Here is a 9,118-nt window from a genome sequence, read left to right as displayed (position 1 = left end):
GGTTGAGGCGGTTTGTGAGGAGAGTGGGGACCAAGGCTTTGTGAAAGCCTTGGGGAGCAAGGCATTGGTCCCCCCTACCTCTCCATGGTCCTCACCTAATACTCTCTCTTCCTTTGACACCTGTCGAATTGTGATTGCATTTATTTATTGATTTATTTTAGAAATAAATTAATTAGAAAATAAAATATTCTCCCACATTGGTTGGGGAATGAAATGCAAGGGTTCATTTCCCTATAAATACCAAGCTTGGGTATTGGGAAATGAACAACCTTGAGTGGAATTAAAAAGGCAACTCTAAGAAAAGAGTAAACCTTTGATTCGTAAAACTCATAGCTATTTTGTCCGGGTCTTGACTAACCTTCAAGACTTAGGACGCTCGGGTCGGGTCGAGGGTACGATCCGTCGGAGATCTCGTCTTTTCGGGATTTCGAAGTAAGGGCTCTTTGGGAGCGAAGCACGCGTCAAAGGTATAATTCTTGTTCTTAATCTTGTTTGATTAAGTTAATTATGCTTGTTTTAATTGCTTTAATTAAGGGGCGGGTCTTGGTGGGTTTCCTTCCGCGTAGTGTCGGGTCACTATGAAACCCTAAAGACGTTCGTATTTTAGGTTTATCGTAGTTATTGTTCCCATTTTGTTCTTTATTTTCTGAACCCTTCGGATTGGCTTCGAGGTATCAACCATCACCCTAACCCTTCTTGATCTTTCCCACCCAAGGAAATCATCCTCTACCTCCATGACCACCCCCAGCTTCTCCGCAATCTTTCGCACATCCCCACTGCCCCTACTATCAAAAGGAAGATTGTATAATCTTACCCAAAAAGGGCAAAATTTTAACTTAATCGAATCGGGTTGTTCATGTCCTCTAATTTCTTGAAGGATGATTAGGTTATTATCAAAGTGCCATGGTACCCCTTCCATCACCTTCTCATTACTCTCCAATGAAAGAATTGTATCATGAACAAGTTGCTTTCAATCTTCCTGAAAACCAGCTCCCTCGATAACACCCATATTTGTTTCAGAGTGTTTTGCAAGGCATCGAAGTTATACGACCGAATTGTCAAAACCTTGCCTACCAGCGATAATCCAATACTCTCCTGAGATAACCGTTCATCATCCTCCCCCAATTCAGCCACTTCACTCTCCTCCTCCGTAATTTTTAATTTTGCCCATCTATCTATCAAAACATCCGCCATTGATCCCGATGATTGGGACCTTAAACCTCTCTGATGAGGACGAGACTCGCCTTTCACGAGATGTGGAACTCGTATAACCCTAACGCTAGGAGGAACCCTAACTAGAGAGAAAACAAGACTTCGTTTATTTTTTTAATTGTAATTGGAGCGATTACTTAGAAGTAATAATCGTAACTTCGGTACTTTTCTTTTTTTTTTTTTTTTTAAAAAAAGGAGAGATTATCTAGGGATAGCTAAAATTAAAAATAAAAAAAAGGCGGGATTTCAAGCACTTAGAGAGAAAAATAGGTTTCACTTTAGTATAGTAATATTAAGGAACCTTTTAGTTTGGCAGAATGGCAGTTGTCACATATCCTAATTATAATTCAAACTTGATTACAAGTATTTGGGTTTAGGTACAAATTAAAAGAATCTTAACAATTTTGACCAGACATTGTAATCAGGGGTAGAAGTGTCAATTCGGGTACTTGAGGGGGTTTCAGTGAGGTCAGATTGAGTCGGGCATATTTCAAAAATGAGTTATGTTAAATTATTCTGCTCATACGAGTCAAAATCTTAATCATATTTTTTTCGGGTCAGATCGAGTCAGATTCAGTCAGATTAGTTCGTTTTTGACGCTATCAATAAGTGGCCTAATCGATTTAGTATTGTCTAACATTCGTGAATGTCCAACAGCAACGTTTACACGTAACAAGTTTAAGAGGCAATATCTTTTTGAATTTGGGATAAAATCTGATATATTCTTGTAAATTGGTCTCAAGAATGTAGAAGAAATTGACATAGAATGCCAACAGTCTAGTTGCTCAAAGATTAGGATACGAACAGATGGTGCCTTGGATTTAGTTATATACTAACTTTTGGCCCGGATGATGTCCCGGATTGTTATAATTTAACATTATAATTGTCCATCATAAAATGTTTAATTTTAAGTGGTTGGAAGTATAGTAGTTTAATAATATAATAAATTAATAACAACCTATTCAAGCAATTGAACAAACAAACTCTAAAGTAATACTTTGTATATGGTAGTTTAAAAAATAAAACTATAAGAAATAACATGTATTGTAATACATGTAATGGAAAATAATAATGACGAAGTATTAGTGCATTTTTTTTTGGAAAAACAAAGTATTAGTAGTGCATATAAGTTAATTATTGCTAAATAGTAAGGTAATTATTATTAGGGTGATTGAATATGCACAATAATAATAGATCTTAGATGGTAAGTTATTTATGTTTTAAATAAAAGGTTTTATGAACTTACCATGTTATTCTGTGGCACCAATTGGTGGAGGAAAAGATAAAACAGGACAACAACATGTTATCTCTAAAGTTGTTATAATGTATAATATTATAAATTTTATATGCATTATTGTCATTTATGTGCATGTATCATTTTTATTTGTTACTTATATTGAAATAGTACAGAGTATTTGGTATTATATTTGTCATTAATCATGATAAGTAGCTACCAAAATAGTCATGATATGCACGCTTGAAATATCTAATCCTTATCCAATTATATGAAAGGAAGTACCCAATTCAACTGATTTGTACTTAGTTCAAAAGTAGATGTCTTGATTTAAATTCAGCCAAAGCAACTTGTAAATCATTGTAATAAGAATTTGTATTTGGTCCAAAGAAATCGATATAGATAAGACAAGCTCTAAAGAATGGAGAGAATATTACGACTTAAGTCATTTAAAGAACCATTATACATTTTGGCCAAGCTTTAGTATTGGTTATAAATCAATATTAAAAACGGACTTGAAACGCATTCAAATACAGAATAATTGACTAATCACTCAGATATGACCCAAATCGAAGTCACTTCAACCCAATCCATACGCTGTATATATTAGCCACCTTTAGCTAGAATTTTAGTGACATTGACATCATTAGAACAATTCGTTATTCAATTGTGGATGATAACAAACGCGGATGTTAGACCGAACTGAAAAGGAAAGTCAATCAATTATTGTACAGAAGATCACATTATAAATAAATAAAAAATTAATTAAATCATTTGTAGTGCATGAGCATGACATAATAGAAATCAGATACGTAAGATAATTAAAGATAGATTAATTTCTAATCAATCTCTATCTTCCCTTTAATTCGTTTTAGTTTAAAATATCCCTACATTCTCGCATCTCTATTATCAACACTAATACATTTGTTTATTATTCCTAATCACAACTTGTATTTCATTAAAAAAAAAAAAATCACAACTTGTATTTTTCTTAATTAAATTAATTTCAAATTCGTCTTCTTCCTCTTGATTCTTTCTATATATATATATCTCTTACTTTTAATACTATCTTCACCACCTCATTTCTTCTGCTTTCTACTTTATTATGGGTTCTAATGTCAAATTTGAAGAGGTAATTAGCATATATTTAATTATTTCTTATACCTAATATATAGTTTTTAATCAAGAGTAATCCTTATGTTTATTTTTTTTAATCTTTTTGCAGGAGTTTATAGTAAATGGTAGCGGTTTGAAGCTATATACATGTAGATGGTTGCCACAAAATGAGGATCCAAAAGCTCTTATTTTCTTATGCCATGGTTATGCCATGGAAAGTAGTATTTCCATGCAAGGTAATTTTTATTATTATTATTATTAATTTTAAATTTTGTGCATTTAATTTGTGATTAAAATAATAATGTTTGGTTGATGCTAATAATGAATTTTTGAGATGTTTAATTATGATCTAATGGGGGGTTTTGTTGATGTGTTTTAAGGGCCAGCGACGCGTCTTGTAAAGGCTGGTTATGGTGTTTATGGGATTGATTTTATTGGACATGGAAAATCTGGGGGGCTTCAAGGTTATGTTCCAAGCTTTGAAAAGCTTGTTCAAGATTGCTCAGATCATTTTACCAAAGTTTGTGGTTAGTTGTTAATTAACTTTAATTAGCTTTTTTGAATCAAGAATATAGGAGAATATTTAGTGAAAACTATAACATAATGGCATGTTACATTGTTACACATTAGTAATTTAGTAGAGAGTTAGTAATCAAGGGTTTTTCATTAAACCCATAAAATGTTATTTTATTTTTTATGTTCCTATATAGATTCTTGCAACAATATTTGCAATTGGAGATTCTTCTAAATTTTTTTCGTCATAAAATATCAATTGATTTTACTATAATTTCACTAATACGTAATTTAAAAAATTAATAACAAAAATGTGCATTGATAAATGCACACTATTAAAATAGGAACAACATAAAGAAATAGAGAGATCATATTAATAATATTGATTAGACTAATTAACACGCTGATTTATTAGGAGAATTGTGTTTGGGAGAAAGTGACAAGAACAACTAGCCGTAACTGTCACAAAAAGGACTAATTTCGTTATAATAAAAGTCAAATTGCTCAAGATTAGTTGTATTTCATTCTTTTATTCAATGTTTAGCCATCAAGTATTCAAGTGCATATTAGAAGTATTTCCATGGTGTTGACAAACTATACATGCAAATTGGAAGGAATCACTACAATTATTAGTAGTATATGATGAGTTTTCTTTAAAATTTATAAGTCCTTAATAAACCATAACTCATTCCAAGTCAACTACTCCGTATATCATTTATTATATTTTACGGAGTAATTATTAGTTTACTCCTACCTTATGCCTCTGTTTTATTCACTTTTTTTTTTTTTTGAAATAAATTATTATTATCGACTAATAATTTTTTTTTTTGAAGGATTACGACTAATAATTAATTTTTATTGTGAATTATTTTGCTGAGTTTCTTTGATTTATTTTCCTTAGAGTTATAGAATTTTAATGATTTGAAATTGATTTTCATTGTCATTTTATCTTAATATTATTACTCCGTATTTTATTAAAGGAGAACAAAATAGGAAATAGCAATAACTAAAATTAAGAAAACGTACTTATTCCTATTACATCATCTGTTACAAAATTAATACTTTAATTTGTTTTACATTATTCACAAATATCACATGATCTTTGTTGATGCTTATACACAATATTTAAAATAGTGATGATATTTGTTATTATCATGTTAATGTATATTTTTCGAATAATATTGGTTATTGGTTAAAATTTCGCATTGACAAACATGCCGATTAAATTTATTATTTTTTTAATTTTTATTTTTCGAGTATTGAAAATATTGTATTGTGTTGGTGCAGAAAGAAAAGAGAATTAAAGGAAAATAAGGTTTTTGATGGGCGAATCCATGGGAGGAGCAGTTGTGTTGTGTTTACACAGAAAAATGCCAGACTTTTGGGATGGCGCCATTTTAGTCGCACCCATGTGTAAGGTATGTCATTCCTAATTTCTTAATCACTTTCCTAATTTTCCTAATCTCCGTCCTAATTTATCTAATCACAATAAATTAGTTAATTTGTTACATTTTGTCGGACTAATATTTTCTTTATGTTTAAAGTACGTGATGTTTCTCTCTTTCACACGCTTTTGTCTTCTTGTGATTAGTGTTTCACATGCTCTTCTTTTAAATATTGCCTTTTTGTCTACATTATTTTTATGTTTTAAAGGATCGTCCACAATCAATCTATTCTATATATTAAATTAATCACCAGAGTTATCCCTAAAATACACGTGTCACATTCACAACAAAAAAAAATCCTGCCAATTTTTTTTTATTTATTTTTTCATAAAAAAATTAATAATAAAAACTTACAATAATTCATAAAAAAAAATTAAAAAAAAATGTTATATAAGTTAGTTCATTTAGACTAACTTCATTTTAATTGACTTTTATTATTTTTCAAGTCTTATTATTATGAATTTGTGCATTGCACGGGGCAAAAACTTATACTCTGTATTATAATACTCATTTAAGATTTTAAACATGAGGGATTTGTTTTCTCTATTTATCTAAGTGGCTTTGATTTGAAATTTTAAAGGTTCATTTGAATAGATTTGATTTGATTTGGTTAGAATTTTCTTGTCCTAAAATAATATGGATTAGTTTATGATATATTATAGTTTGATTTTATTTTCTGTGGTCTAATATGATCTAATTTTAATAAAATAATCGATTAATTATAAGAATAAGGTGATTAAAATAAAATAAAATACATTTACATTTAGTTTTAATCATAAACTTCTTTTATATTTATAGAACTTATATTTAATTGAATACGACAATTAAGCTTTAAATTCAAAAATGATTATTTATTTGCTACGTTTGAGTTGGGTGGACTTTTTTTTTTTGGCTAGAAAGACATGCATGATTTTGATGTTTTCACTCAAAATTATGTAACAAACCAAATTAGGTAAAAACCACTTGGTCCAAACAACAAAAATACAATAATGTTTGAATTGCATATCATAATTTTTTTATAATCAATTACTTTTAATTAATCTATTCATAACTATTTTTTTTTTCAAAGGGAAAATACTTTATTAATAATTTGTAACTACTTGCCAGATTGCTGACCATATAAAACCAAGTCCATTTGTGATCAGCTGTTTGACAAAACTTTCCTACATTTTACCCACTTGGAAACTTATTCCTGGTAATGATGTCATTGAAGCTGCAGTTAGAGATCCTGAGAGAAAAAAAGAGGTATTCTTATTTTTATGTTTATTAATTGCCAATTACTCCGTAGAAGTGTGAGTACTGGGTCTTTGATTGGAACCCAATCGAATCTAGTTGAGTTCGGTCATTTTGAATTCGAGTCATACTAAGTTATTATGACCATGCGTATTAAATTTCAAATCTGATCACTATACGTAATTAGGTTAGATCGAATTATTTTGAGTCTATGATATCTCTATTGCCAATATAGCTAGACATATTATTTTTTAAAGTTGTTTGAAATAGTAAGTTCAGTTTAAAAACATTTAAGAGTATGAAAGTGTTAAATTAGTATAGATGACACAATTAAAAGTCGTTTGTAGCATAATTTCAACTTGTCATCAATGATGTAGGTGTTACCTCATACAATAATATACATTTAGGACACATTTTTAACTCCAATTGTACAAAGTATATTTAATTTTATTTGAAATTATTTTACAATTACAAACTACTTCAATCATTTACAATAAAATGCGTGCTATAGTTAACATATCAGTGTAAATTAATAGGTGAGGGCAAATCCATATTGGTACACTGGAAAGCCACGCTTGAGAACCGCCGAACAGCTCCTTTCTGTTTCCATGGATCTCGAGAAACGATTAAACGAGGTATATACACATAATTGTATTCCCATTATTTATTTTTTATATAGTTTTTTTTTTTTTTGACAAGATAATTTTTAATAATTTTGGTAGCAATGTTTTTACTTCCCCAAATTACTCTATTACTAGTATTATTTTTTAGAGGAAGACTCATTTTATCATCATGATAAACAAAAAGCATTTATCAAATGATATTTCAAAATAAATTAACAAAAAATCCCAAAAAGCATGGTAAATGTTGATTTATTTACGAAAATACCATTAGATAAACATTTTTTTTTTTGTATATCATGATGATAAACTTGTATTTTTCTTATCTATTACAAGCACAAAATAACCTTTCAAACATATTTTGCTCTATGTAATATAGGAATAATATCATTCTACGTTTGTTGGCGTACATATTTGAATCTTTGATTATTTACACACACCTATTATAGAAATTTGATATTTTGAATTTGAAATTAAATAAATTTGGGGTTGAAATTGACCTTTGATCAACCCTGTTGTATTAAAATATAGGTAACATTACCCTTCCTAGTTCTTCATGGAGGTGATGACAAAGTGACGGACCCAGAAATAAGCAAGATGCTACACGAGTCGGCCACGAGCTTCGACAAAACCTTCAAGCTGTATCCAGGAATGTGGCATGCTTTAACCTATGGTGAATTCCCTGAAAACATCAACACCGTCTTTAACGACATCATAGGTTGGTTGGGTGAGAGATCTGAGGGACCGAACTCGAGGTTAGAGAACGCAAGCAAGGTTAAGGAAGACCGAGAAACTAATGTTACGACAGTACGACCTCAAGTTGATCGTCTGTTGTGTATTTCAGAGATCCATAATTAAGTTGGTGTATAGCTATGTCTTGTACATACTGATTATTAAGATATCGTTCTGTTTTTTGTGTGTAATTGTGTTGTGTCTTTTTGTTACTGGAGTAAACTAGTAAAGAACTTCTGTCTTTTTGTCTAATATAAGGCATATTGATATTTCCATCCAATTCAAAATTATAGTCCCGTTTGTAGATGCAATTTACTTTGACTTGTAATTTTATACTCTACGTGTTTTAATAAGCGTTACACTTTAACATGTACATAGTTTTAGGCAATTTAATTGATTTAAATAAAATAAGAGATAGATGAGTTAGTTGGAGTATTAAAAATTGTAAGAGAAAAATAGAGGAATTAACAATTTATTGAAAAGTAATGAATGTGAGAGGAAAGGAAAAAATAAAAAATAACAAATTGTGGGTTTTGATTGGAACCATAAAGGAGAAAAGTATAATATTAAAGGGTAATGTTATATGTAGTCCTTAGGGCTTAAAATAAGCATTTAATATCTTTCCTAATTTGATATTAATTTAGGAGTGCATGACAAATTCACGCGTAAATCAGTGTAATAAATGTTATATTATCATTTATTTTTTCCATTTATAGCTTCTCATATGTAGCCCTTAGGGTTATGCATAGCATTTTCGAATATAAAAATGTATTTTTTTTTACCAAAAACGGAAGTCTAACACTTATTAAAATACGGAGGGAGTATATAATTTGAAATTCATATATTCCCTCCGTATTTTTTTAAGTCAAACATTTTGACTTCTTCACTATATATTCACTCAATATTGTTAGTTATATATATACATAAGAAAAAAATATAGTTTTTTTTGGTACTTGTTAGAATCCTCTCAACGAGTATTGTTATACCTAGCCCATATTTATTTTAATCCACAA

The 9,118-nt window shown here is 29.8% G+C and overlaps 1 pseudogene; it reads left to right on the top strand.

Annotated features, from left to right (window-relative positions):
* Positions 1 to 3,183: 3,183 nt before the first annotated feature.
* LOC110706034 lies at positions 3,184 to 8,445 on the top strand (annotated as a pseudogene).
* The last annotated feature ends 673 nt before the right edge of the window (positions 8,446 to 9,118 follow it).

This window comes from Chenopodium quinoa, unplaced genomic scaffold, assembly GCF_001683475.1.
Source record: "Chenopodium quinoa cultivar QQ74 unplaced genomic scaffold, ASM168347v1, whole genome shotgun sequence".
Lineage (NCBI taxonomy): Eukaryota > Viridiplantae > Streptophyta > Magnoliopsida > Caryophyllales > Amaranthaceae > Chenopodium > Chenopodium quinoa.
Note: the sequence above shows the minus strand (reverse complement) of the source record. Positions and strands in the feature narration are given on the sequence as shown.